Genomic DNA, 14399 nt, shown 5'->3' with positions numbered 1-14399 from the left:
TTCAATATATAATTTTATTTATACATATATATATACATTGGGGAAAAATTAGAATAACCAAAAATATATTCTACCCTTCAAATAATTTACTTAATTAATTCTTAAAATTTCAACTAATTGGGTATAGAAAAAGTAATTCATTCAATTGACTAATATTAAAATTTCCATTAAATCTTTTCAAATTAAACCAAATAAAAATAAAGCTAAAATTAACTTAAATAGAAACTCATTATTAAATATATAAAAATTCCGGGTATTACACTGTGTGACCAGCAGGAACTATTTAGAAGACTGTCTCAACGGAACTTGATTGTTCAAAAGGCCTGCAATAAAAGTCACCTAAAGATTAAATGCAAGTCCTCCAACTGTGCTTGCTCGAGCCACAAGAAGAAATCGAGACATCATTTCCAAAAATATTATCATGATGGAACCAAGAAATTCAGAAGGAAAAGGTCATACACTAAGAAGTTTATATATTTTTGTAAAAAGAAAAATCGAGAAAATAAATTAGATAGATGCAACATCTGCCGGAAAAAGGGGTATTATACAAAAGATTGTCCTCAAAACCCAGAAAAGGCAGCAAGAATGATCCAGCAACTTAGTATGTTCATGTCTCTACCAGATTCATTTAAGGAAGACATAAAATCCTTATTATCAAAACAAGATGATTTCACTCCAGAAAGTCTTTTTAGAATGGAAGAAGAGTACTCAGACTCTACCGATTCCTCAGAAGAATCCTCTTCAGACTATATGATGCTGATATGATTATGATCTTAATGATCAACCTCCCTACAAAAGGTGAAAAGGACATACTAGCAAATGTGATGCAATATCCTTTCTCTCCATCACCAATTCTCCAATTTTCCCAACTTGCTACTAAGGTACCTCTAGTATCTTATGTTCCTGTACAGGTGTTGCCTTTAAAATACTCGAAACCTATCTCAGTCATAACTTTCTTTGACACTGGAGCTCAAAGAAGCATGATGAATCCTGATGTCCTTCTGTCCGAGCACTGGAAATCTCACATCCAATTTTTCAGAGCAGCAAATAGCCAGACTTTCAAGAGTACCCTAGTCATGAAACAAAAGATCGGGATACAGTTCTTCCCTAACTGTGTGGTATGGACACACATTATTGGTTCAGACCTCCCAAATAAAGACCTCTTGGTAGGTTTTGATGTTTATCACCAAGCTCAAAGGCTTCAAATTTTTCTACAGGAATAAAGTTCGAGAGACAATTCCGTCCATACACAGACACTTCTAATCTGTTTGCCATATCAGACATAGAACTACCATTTCTGTAATACAAGGAGAAATTCCTCTCCTTCTGTCCTGAGTCCTATTCACATTTTCAACATCCATTACCTTTGTGAAGAAATTCCTAGTTTTACATCAAGCTCCCTTTCAAGCTTAACGAGGATGTCAATCCCACTAAAGCCACTCATCTAGGGATGTCTCCTACAGACTTGGCTCTTGCCAGATTCGAGTGCCTAACCCTTCTACAACAAGGTCTAATTGAGCCCACGACCTCACAATGGGCCTACTAAGCCTTTTATGTAGAAAAAAGATTTGAAAAACTAAGAGAAAAAAAGAGACTTGTTATTGATTACAAGCCTTTGAATCACTTTCTGCAAGATAACAAGTTCCCTCTTCCTCGCATCTCGAACCTAAAAGTCCATATTCAGAAGGCCCAATACTATTCAAAATTTGATTTTAAACCTGGATTTTGGCAATTGGGTATCCATCCTTTAGAAAGGTACAAAACAACCTTTTATACTCCAAACGCCCAAGACTAATGGACGGTCATGCCTTTTGGACTCAAAACGGCCCTTTCCCTATTCCAAAAAATAATGATAGAAATCTTTGAACCCATCTTCTATTCTTCCCTAATCTACATTGATGATATTCTCTTATTCTCAGAAACGGCTGAAGATCATCATCAGCTTCTGAAACAATTCCTTGCTATCATTCAAAAGTACGGAATAATGCTTTTAGAAAAGAAGAGTATTATTGGCCAGCAGAAAATAGAATTTCTTGGAATGCATTTTAAGAACGGCCAATATACATATGGTCCACACTTGACAAAAGAGCTTGATAATTTTCCAGACGAGAATCTTTCTGTAAAACAAATCTAATAATTCATTGTAATACTCAACTATGTCAGGGATACCATACCACATCTATCCAGTCACACATGTCATCTTTCCAAAATACTAAAAAAGAACCCCTCCCCCCTCCATGGGGAACAAAACAAAACAATAGCTGTCAGAAAATTAAAAGAATTGGCCCAGAATCCTCCACCACTTACTATCCCATCTACAGGATATCTTATCCTACAGAAAAATGCATCAGATCACGCGTGGGCAGCAATTCTTCTTGAAAATCTTAATGACAAGGAAAAACTGTGTGGGCATGCATCAGGATAATTTTCTCCAGTAGAAAAGTATTACCACTCAACATACAAAGAAATCTTAGCAGTGAAATATGGAATAAAAAGGTTTGAATTCTTTCTGATCAGTCATCACTTCTCAATACAGATGGATAACTTTTCATTTCCAAAAATTCTTGAATCCAGCCAGAAAACTTTACTAGAACCATAATTACTGAGGTTAAAGTCATGGTTTGGCAAATATGATTTTGAAGTCCATCATATAAAAGGAACAAAAAACCTCATCCTAGATTTCCTATCCAGACTCTTAAAGCCACAACCAAAACTCCAACCTATAGTCCTCCTCACCTCAACAATCAAACTTCAGATAACCTTCATGGCCTCTACATCCTCGTCAAAAAAGCCTCCATAACCTTTCTCTCCTCCAGACCTTCCTACGAACCTCACAATAAAATAGGTCAATAGTTTTGCCAAAAATATGATGTTCCATTATTTGGCAATCATCTAGCAGACTTTCTCACTCCCTATCCAACCAAATTTCTTTCATCCAAATTACGCTTGGTGCTTAATCTACCATCTTCCTCCTACCCATCCATAAATCGGAAGTGAACTATGGTTTCCATAGTGTCTTTCCACAATATGTTATCATGCTATAGAAGTTCCAATCATAGACCTTCTATACTTCTTCAATATTGATACAAATGCGGAGACTTATTTATGGAAATATCTCACTTGGTTCAAAACCCCATATCAATGGAAAAAGGATCTCCTCAAAATCATTCATGAAATAAACTGTTCACAAACAATAACTCCAAAGTTTCAGGAGACCATGCCATCTATATTTTTCATAGGCCTTATTTTAAGTTCTCAGTTGACACATATACCACCCAAAACATCTATCAATACTGGAGGACAATCGAAATGCCCTTACATCTTGCTGCTTCGCCAGTAACAAAGGAATTAAAGCTTACTCTGTAATTAAGAAATGATCTAGGGAAGATTGACATCTCTACACCACTTGTCTGCACTTATAATGGACTGAACACTCCACTACTGAACAGTCCATTTTACCTTTGCTACCATCACCTCTGGATGATCCAAGTTTGACCACAGAACAGCAAGACGCCATTATGCAAGATTCTCAGCCACTAGAGGATGACACCGGTCCATAGTATCCACATTTTTTCGATGGCAATCCAAGAACATGTTAGACAACCCAATACTCAATCTTTTCTCCATATTTCATGTAATAATTGAAAGAGTGTAAGAGGATAAGATAACTTATCTTATCCTTACTATCTTTATGTAAAAGTGTGAAATCCTTATCTTATTTTCTTTATGCGTATAATTGAAAGAGTATAAGAGGATAAGATTCCTTATCTTATCCTTACTGTCTTTATGTAAAGTGTGTAACCTTTATCTTATTTTCCTTATGCATGTGTAAGAGGATAAGATTCATTATCTTATCCTTACTGACTTTATGTAAGGCTCCTCTATAAAAGGGGAGTCCAGTGTAATGTAAAGGCAAGTTGCCTTCTCTCCTTAATCATTAACATAAAGATTTTCTTTATGGCTTTCTAAATCTCGATCTCTCTTCTCTTGATCCTTTGGCTATGAGTCCTTAGTTTGCACGATCTGTTCTTCTATAATTCAAAAGGACTAGCTCGGCGATATAGATCCAATAGAGTATAAAGACCATTCATTCATGGCTGAGTCACCTTCTGTTGGTCTTAGCTTGAGGATTTATTCTGCCTTGAGCATACAATATGAGAATTATTAGAATGAACAGCTATTAGCTTCCTTCTGGCTTAAAGGTTTATTATATAATCAAAAATTAATTTATTAGTAAATATAAAATTAAAAATATAATTCAAAATGTTATTTTTTAAAATTAGAGTTATTATTTAATTAGAAAATAAATTTATTAGTTAATATAATTTTAAAATATAATTAATATGTTATTTCTTATAGAATTAGTATTATTATATTATTAGAAATTTATTTATTAGTTAATATAATTAAAATATTATTAAAATATTATTTTTTAGAATTAGAGTATGAATAAACTTAAACTCAATGTGATTGGAATTATACGTAATTTATATATAGAGAGCGCGTTTATAATTTGATTGGGATTTTTTTTCTTTATCGGAGGCCTCTAATACTTTTGCTTTTCAAATTTTGTTTATAAAAATCAGTTTTCTCGCACTGAAACCACAATAAATGGAAAAGAATCAGTCCACTGAGCTATGATTCCAACTAATCTTACTTTCCTAATAACACAAGATTACCATAAAAGCAATATAGCGTAATAATTACTACAGTCACACGCTCATAAAATCTAGTGTAATGTTAAAGGACACTGTCATATAAAGAAAAAAAAAATCATTTTATGATATTTTTTATCTTTTTATAAAATATAAAAATATGATTTTTTAAATTTTTTTTAAATTAAAATTTTAATTGTTTTTTAGTAAAATCACTGAAGAACAATTGTAAAATAATACACCTTAAATTTGAAAAAAAAATAGTACTTTTGAAAAAAAAAATATACAATAAAAATAATATTTTTTATTGATTTTAAAATATTCTTGAAAGATTTTCAATATAAAAGAAAAATCCATTAATCTAACTTAAGTCATGTTAATGGCTATGTCTAGACTAAAATTGATCTGTCAGTAACTTATTAACATTTCTCTCATTTCTAATATTTGGAATTATGAATTTCTATATGGTATCAAAAATTAAGAATGTGCTTAGTTTATAATCTATTTAATTTGTGGATTGTATATTGTTGGTTCAGAGCCATAGGCTTATATTGGCCTTTGAGCTAACCCAATTCCTATAATGTTGTCAAGTGCAAGTTGCATTTGAAGGGGAGCGATGAAAGATACGAGAATTATTCCACATTGAATATATAAGAGAATATAAAAAAATAAATCCATTAACTTGTCTTAAATTATACTAATGGTTATTCTAAATTAAAATTGATTTGTTAATAATCTATTCACATTTCTTTCATTTCTAATATTTAGACCCAAGAATTTATACAATTAACGTTGGTGGCTCGGAAGTCAATCAAGTTGAGCACTAACATCTTAAGTATATCTAATTTTAAAATTAAAAAATTAAAGTACTAATCTTGATGATATAAGTACATTTTTATCTTGTGAATGAAATTTTTTTTTAAAGAAAAGGAGCAACAAAAAATATGTAATCTTAGAAAACTGATCTATATTCCCACTCTATCATTGATATATCAATATTAAGAAAACTGGTAATCTTTGTAATTAGAAAAAAATAGGTACTATAACGAGAATTTTAAGCTAGTTGCTAGAATATATAATTTATTTTAGTGTTTTAATAAATGAATAATATGTACATTTAATTATTTGATACAAATAAATATATATGTGTCACTTGTATTAATACGTACGAACTGAAAGTAGATAGAGATATAAGGAAAGAAATTGATTCACCGTCGTAAGATTTCAAATTAAGAGACAGAGAAAATGAGGGAAAAATAATATAATTAAAGAATCAAATAATAATTAAATGGAGGACAAGCCATGCGTCTTTGTTTTCACTTACAAGCTAAACCATCCCAATATCACACTCACTCCAATACTAGCACCCCCAAAACCAACCCCAAATAAACCATCATAACCTGAATGATTAAGTGTTGCCAATCTGGACCATTTGAACTCATAGGGCTATCACTTTGGGACTCTGTCCTCGTAGTTGGTGGCTCGGGAGGAGAACTGATGGGTGAAGATGATGCAGACTTGCGTGGACCTGCCATTGGAGGAGGAGATCCAGGAGTAAGACTAGTACGTGATAATTTTGGTTTAAGTGCGTAATGTGAAAGCTTTGGCCCTTGTAGCAGCTATCAATATTACTAGAATGATCAAAGACGAGGTCTGTATCAATTATAGTCCTCTTTCTTCTTCTTTTTTTCCCAGTAGTCATATGGAGTTTGATCCTTTCTTGTACTTGAAAATTGTACATAAGAAGATATTACATGTATATGTCCAAAATATTCCAGTACAAACATTTGGTCATGCTTCAAATCCATGGCAACCTCGATCACAAATCTAAATTTAAAGTATATTTCTTGAAATTGATTTTTGTTTTTGGTGGAGATGGATTTTTACAGTTTGTTGGATTTTTTATGACGCTCTTTGGTAGAGATGTGTTGTTCGCAGTGGAGCTGATATTTTTTTTTTTGTCTACAAATGGATCTTCTATAGGTTGTTGGTTTTCTTTGGTATAAAAATCACCCGGCTTTGTTTACTTTTGAGGCAATTTAAGGGAGCCTGAATCATAACATGTTTTTGCATTCTTTATCTCTATCATTTCATATGGTACTCATATTCTCGGCTGCACTATATGTGGAACAGATTACATCAATGAAAATTGTTCCTTTCTTTGCAAGAATTTCTCTTTTAGTTAACTCTTGATTCGTTCCCTTAATTAGGTTATGAGCCTGCATTCGCAGATATTTACATTTTGAACATGAAAAAAAATGAAAATTTGACTTTATCATTAGCATTTAGTATTATCAGTATTAGGATTGCCCCCTCGAAATCCTGTTTACAGATATCATCTCTAATGTCTTAATTTCTTAAACTCGAGCTCAAAATTATTCCTTTGCTCTGTTTGATCAAAACATGTTATTCACATTTTGTAAGCTTTCAGAAGTTACCCAAGAATCTAAGCATATTGAGGATTAAAAACATCAAAAATGTTATACAGTCAATAAGATATTACCACGACCCCTCTTCAAGAGCGTGAGGGGAAAAGAATGCAACTGAACATAACCAACTATAAGACAGATTTTGAAGAAAAGTGTAATACCCGAAATTTTTCTTTAATAAAGATAATATTAATAATAATTAATCAATGAGTTTTTATTTAAATTAATTTTACCATTTTTATTTGGTACAAATTGGAATGATTTAAATAGCTATATCCAATTAGTTTGATTTTTAAGGAGTTAATTAAGTAAATTATTTGAGAAATAAATTATATTTTTTGTTATTCAAAATTTTTCTCTAAATGAATATATATAAATTAAATTCTATATTTGAGAATTATGGAAGAATTTGTAAGGGGTACTTTATAAAAGAATTAATAGAAAAAGGGACATTTTAATTAGCTAATGGTATTAAATTTTAATTGAAAAATATTTAGCAAATTGATTAATTAAATTAATTGTGTGTTAGGATTAAATTGGAAAATTAATTTGGAATAAGGATTAAAGGTATAATTTTATTAATATGGGGTTTTAATGAAAATTTGTATGTTTGGTATTTTTATAATTAAATATGTCGACAAGGGCTTTTTGGTAATTTTACATTTAAAAGCAATGGTAAATATGTAATTGTGTATTTTCAATAATTCTAATTTGACCAGAATTAAATAGTTAGGGGTTTAATTGAAAAGCTAAAGAAAGGTTTAGGGGTTAATTGGAATTTCTGCAGAACGAAATTGTTGTAAAAACAAATTGAGGAACCAAATAGTAAGAAAGAAAATTTCAGGGACCGTTTGTTGATGTAGAGAAGAAAGAAAAGAAAATAAGAAAGGAGGGGATTAAGGAAGAAGAAGGAGGAGAGAGGAGTGTCGTCCGGCCCGGTGGTGTCGGTCTGAGGCGCCGCGATGCCGCCTTAAATCGGCGCCATCTGGCATCGGCGCAGGTCACCGTGACTATGGTGGCGATACTACGGATGGCGAGAGCCAAAACGCAAGGAAGAAGAGGCGGTTGTCGGCGCTGTTCATGGCGTTTCCAACGGAGTTGGCGGCCGAGTCAGGTGGCGATCGACTCCCCTCGGCTTGGGCTTCATTTTGGCAGTACTTGCGACACTAATGGTGGCCAGAATTGGAAGTTCGCGGTGGAGAGAGAAAATGGTGGCAGCTGCATTTTCTGGCTTTTTCGGCGAGCTTTGGCGAGTGATGGATGATCGGAGAGCATATCCGGACTCTCCTCAGCTCAAGCTTCAAAATGGCACCGATTCCATGGCAATCGACTCCCGTTTGGAAATCGACAGCCGAGATCATCTGTGAATCTCTCCGGATGATCACGGGTCGGATCGAAAAATCGAAAGCAAAAATCGTTATTAGCATGTCATTTCAAGTCTGTTGGTGCGTCCGGATCGTCAAACGGACTCTGGCGGTTGGAGGCGAATCGACCGAGCGATCAAGCGTCTCGGTAATTCTTTGACCCGTTGACTTTAGAATTCTTTGGTAAATTTTATGTTTATTGAATTGTGTTGAGTATTATAAAATATTGTGAGTCAAACTAATTATTTGTCGGACTACCTGCCTTAGGTCGTGTTTTGTGATGTGTGGTAGAGTCGGAAAAAATAGTGAAGTCTTAAGGACCCGACTCCCGTTAAGATGAATTGTTGAATATTTGAAGTATTTTCTGGCAGGTCCTGGACCCGTTTTACGGAAAGTAAATGTCCTAATTTTAGGGGAGGTTCTGCCGGATTTTTGGTAGAATTCTTCCGAGTCGAGATTTTTAGACAATCGGTCCTAGGAATCTAGACCTAGGGTTAATTGTCAATTGTTTCAGCATTATTGATTAATTGTTTTCTATGATTAGATAATTTGTCAGTTCGGCTCGCTCCACCCGAGGCATCGGAGCAGAGCTAGGAGGTCGTCAAAGCTGTTTGTTAAAGTCATATATCTACTTACGTGTGTCATGCTAATATTTTACGCGATATCTCTGATTAAATGATTAATATTTTGATTATTTGGTTATATACTGTTAATATATGTTTTATTTTTCCGTATTATGATTTTATCGATTTTGTGTTGACTCGGGATGGGACGACAGTAGAACCTATTATTTTGATAAGGGCACCGGTATAAATCCGAGAGTGATGGAAAAAGAGTAAATTGGTAAATTTCAAAAGGTAAGTTTAGGACTTGCCCTGGTCGAGCATCGCTCTCTGGGTGTCAGTTCTGTTAGAATGATAGAGAGCCGAGATGTTCAGTGTTGGGATTAGGGTTCTACTAAGGTATTCCGTCCCGTAGTGTGTGAAAATTATTTTATATAAGCATGACATGACACGTTTATTTTTGCATGACTTAGTATTTATTTCAAATTAAATAAATGTGTTATTGAAGTGTTTGTAATTGTTTTTCCTTGGATATATGATTTTAACTCACTCTCGAGACTGACAGTCTCAATTTTACTGTTTTTCAGATTATGATTGTTAGTCTTCACGCGGCTCTTATCTAGCAACCCGACTCCTTCATCATCGGGTGATGAAATTGATTTGGTATGTTGACTTGTAAAATCTTAGATTCTCTGCAGTGGAAATAATAGATTGTCAGTTGTAAATTATTGTAGTTTCGAGTCTTGCCAAATTCTTCTGGCAGACCGAATTAAATATATAAAATTTAACGGTTAAGATTTAATATAGTATCAGTAATATCAGATGAGATTTAATTAAGTTAATGAGTATCAGACTTACTACGGGATTCGGTGGCCTTACGCCTACCCATTCCCTAATGCCGGTCACGGGCCCATAGATTTATGACCCATTCCCTAGTGCCGGTCATGGGCTCATAGATTGGGTTATGATAAAAAGTCTTTATAAAACAAGAATCAGTGGACTTGTTAATTTTCTTATTATCTGTACATGGATAATTAGTTATAAAAGCTGTAAATTTGGCCTTGTGCCCTTTGTATGCTTTGAATCAAGATTATTACACAGGATGATTTCAATCAATGCTAGCATATGCTTAGCATCTCTCTCTCTCTCTCTCTCTCTCTATATATATATATATATATATATATATATATATATATATATATATATATATATATAATTGCGATTTTATAGTTGAAAAGCAACAAACAACGATCAAGAAGTTAGTTGCAGATTGTCAGTGAACATTGTACAATGTCTAATTAATAAGAAAAGAAAATCAAGGGCAGCAATGGATACGAAAACTACATATAGAATATTCCAAACAATATATATACCAAAGATTTAAAATTATGCAAACATCACCAAAAGTAGGAAAATAATTACATCAGTATGTAATAGTTAATCATAGGAATGAATTTCAGCTACAAGTTCTTTTGAATCTGATCACAACCAAAGAATATCGAGAACATGGATCAGTACATGTATCCTCCAAACAAGTCATCGTAATAAAATGCAGGATCCATATCATGATCAAGAATGCGATCATTGACAATAATTGAATCCTCAGGACCGGAAGGCCAAGGCATGGAAGCTGCCAGAGCTAGAATATCAGGCGCCGGTACTGTATGAACTGCTACCCCTTGATTTTCCTGAGATTTCAATTCTTGTTCTTCCATGGTAGGTTCCATATAATCTGCTGCATGTTTATTTTCCTGAAAGTTATTCTGCAATTCTTGTTCTACCACAGCATCGGCAGCCTGTTGATTTTTGTCTATATTCGTTGGTAATTCTTCTTCAACCCTCAAGCGCTTGTCAATTTCAGAAGCCTCCACCGAAACATTAGGATCATCTCTAAGAAAGTAATCATCAAAATTAAACAAGTCCAAATAAAAATCATCTGGCAAAGGAACAGGCATAGCTAATGTAGCAGCCATGGCATCTTGCTTTTCTGTAGAATGTACTATGTCAACTGCAGCGTTTTGATTTTCCTGAAGATTTTCTTCCAACAGTTTTATCAGCTCTTCTTCAGCTCTCGAGTGCATGTCGGGTTCAGAATCGTTCACCTGATTATCGCCAAGACAATAATCACCTTCATCAGAATTATAAGGCAAAGGGTTACGCATAGTAGCCATAACATCTTGTTCATGCATAGCAGGTACTACGTCAACCGCCTTAGGGTTTTCTTGAAAATCTTTTGGCAGTTCTTGCTCAATCCTCAAGCGCTTTACAGGTTCAAGAACCTGCACAAAGTCATCATCAACAGTTTGGCTCTTTCTTTTCTTGGATTGTTTTCTGCTCTTTTTGAGTTGACAAATAACATAACGAGATTCTCCACCCTCCAAACTATACTCAAGCATGTTCCAACAACGATCTTGGTCCAATCTCGATGGGTTCCGATAATTAAATCGCTTCATATATGCTGTCACCCCATTATGATGAAGTCTTGAACTATTACCTGAAGTCTCACCGTGCCAAGTCCCTGCAGTGGAGCCAATCCTACGACTGATATTATGGCCGCGACCAGGGGTTACCTTCTTTAATGTTGTGAAGAAGTAAAGACTTTCATGATCGCTCAACTTGTCTCCGTCAAACTTCTCCCATATTTCCCAGGGCTCTTCTTTACCGTAGAAATCACAGTATTTCACAGGAAGCTGGTTTTCAACAGATGAAAACCTGCCATTGTTCTTTCCATGGAGATAATAAGCGACCAACTGTTTCTCAGTTGGACAAAACCTTAACCCAACTGCCATATTTGCCCATGGAGAAGAAGTGTTTTGTGTTTCTTGCATCATGATCGACTAACTGTTGTGTGTTTTGGTGGATTAAAACCCTAGAAAGAGAGCTACTTTTGTGTTTTGGTGGATTAAAACCCGAGACAAAGAGCTACTTGATCGACTGAATAACAAGGAAAGTTAAGGATATAATGATACTGATTATATATAAGCGTCCCTTAACCGACAACGTGTCCCTGAGGATATGGTAATTATATTGCTTTATGGTAATCTTGTCCTGTTAGGAAAGTGATAGTTGGAATTTTATTTGGACTATAACTTCTCAATTTAACAGCTCAGTAAACTGAATCTTACCCATTTACTGTTGTGAAACTTTTTGTGACGAAGAAATATGATTACAGAACAATATATTTTCTATTTGAATTTTCTTATTATATACTTTTAGTTAACCATCAGTTAAATTTTATAAAAATAAAATTTTTCAAACAGAAAAAACAATTTCAATTTTTAAATTGTAAAAAGAAATTATATTAAAATAATAACAACAATTCCGTAACATGTAACATGTAGATTAAATACAACGACAATTAGTAATAATTAATTGAAGACAAACCATTTTTATTTTCACTCATTAACATTTTAAATAATATTTTAAATAGAATTTGAATCAAATCTTGGAATAGCGAATCCCAAATAGCTATGAACCAAACAGAGCCAAGAGTAACCATTGCATGCTTAGGATGAGAGTTCGTGCTCTTGCCAATCACCACATGGTACACAGACCCTTTTCTCCTGCATGTATTAGAGATGGAACTTAAATTTATGCTCTAACTATTCTCTATCCCACAATTAACCTTTTTATTATTTTGTTTTATGATTGTCTTTGTTATGAAAAAAAAGAAGTAAATTATACCTTGTCAATTACTAGTCTTGTAACCATTTGATTCCAATTTGATGGTTAGGTATTTAGTATCGGAAATTAAAATTTCGAGTTTGAACCTAATGTCTTTAAACGTACTGGTTTAATTCTCGCTTAAAAAAAAAAATCCACTCTCTCCTTCAATACACTAATATATTGCTGAAAAAAATAAATGACTACTCTTGAATAATGTAAGTCCATTTTATTTTGTGATGAGAAAAAAAAAGGCAACAAAGAAATGTAGCCCTAAAATAGACACCATGCAATATGCAGTCTTTGTGATTATAATATGGGGTGCTTAAGATTTATACTATAATAATAAATATTTTATGTTATTTGAATGAGATTTTATTTATAATTGATATAAACATCACAATAAAATAATATTACATTTGAGTGTTTTAACGAATGAGTTATATTTATTTTTTATTATTTAATACAAATAAATATATATATATGCGTCACATGTACAAATAAATATATGAACTGAAATTAGGTAGTGATGTATGCAAAAGAAATTGATTTCCGGTCATAACATTTCAAATTGAGAGAGAAAGAATGAGGAAAAAGATGCTATAATGTATGTAACATATGGGATGTAAATTTAGTTTTATTAATAATATCTATTTTTTTTTAACAAAATCTTATATAGGAAAATAATAGGTAGAATGTACAAAAATGCCCTTGAACAAATTGGGGCAAATAATTAAACCCTCATGCTGCAATTGGACTCAATTTAACCCTTTAATTTTTTTAAAAATCCAACTTAACCCAAATTGTTAACTCAATTAACTCCTTTGTTAGTGGTGGAACTCAGCAAAACTTACAACCAACAACATGATGACACATGGATATACTTTTAATAGTAATATTTGATATAAGTAATATAAATGTTTAAGAAAATTAAAATTCAAAAGTATTAATTAACTAAATTAAAAGATTTTTTGAACTCAATGAGAACAAGCAATACAACCATCTCACCGCCTCTCCACCACCGCCTGCCTCCATCACCACCTATTCGACCTAAAATCCACTGTCACCACATCTGTTGCCTTCATCAAACTCGTTAATAACTCATTACTCCAATCATTTCTTTAAACTTTTCAAATAACCACCATCATGTTTAATATGTTCCACTTTTGTTGATGGAGAAGGTGCAGGCGCCAACGGTAATATTGTGATGACCAATAGCTCCGCCTTCGCCACTCTCGCTTTCTCGATAGTGATGAATAACAATGGCCAAGGAATAACAATTGATGGTGGTGATTCTTTTTAGGGTTTTTGAATTTGCTTTTTTTTTTTTTTTTTTTTTTAAGTTTGATTTTGATTTAATTGTCTTTTTCTTTAAATAAAGGGAAAGTGAAATGGTGGTAGTGTTGCTGCTGCCATTTATGGCTTAGCGTGAAGAAGGAGAAAGTGAGTTTGTTGGCAGAGCTGTTGGTGAAGGTGGAGCTCTACGACAGCAGGAGATTAACGACAAGGCAACAAGAGGCACGGTCATACATAACATAGGAATCACATTTGGAATGCATGAACCTGCAGGTGCTATAGTGTAACTGACTGCAAAAAGTAAAAATCGGCTATATTAAAATTACCTTATCAGGAAATTTATTTAATATTTAAAAATTGCTTAGTAATAGTTGGATAAATAGAAAATATAGGAGCAAATCAGAAAAGTTTGGGTAGAATCGGCTCTCG

The sequence above is a fragment of the Ricinus communis genome, chromosome 7 (assembly GCF_019578655.1).
Source record: "Ricinus communis isolate WT05 ecotype wild-type chromosome 7, ASM1957865v1, whole genome shotgun sequence".
Taxonomy (NCBI): Eukaryota; Viridiplantae; Streptophyta; class Magnoliopsida; order Malpighiales; family Euphorbiaceae; genus Ricinus; species Ricinus communis.
Note: the sequence above shows the minus strand (reverse complement) of the source record.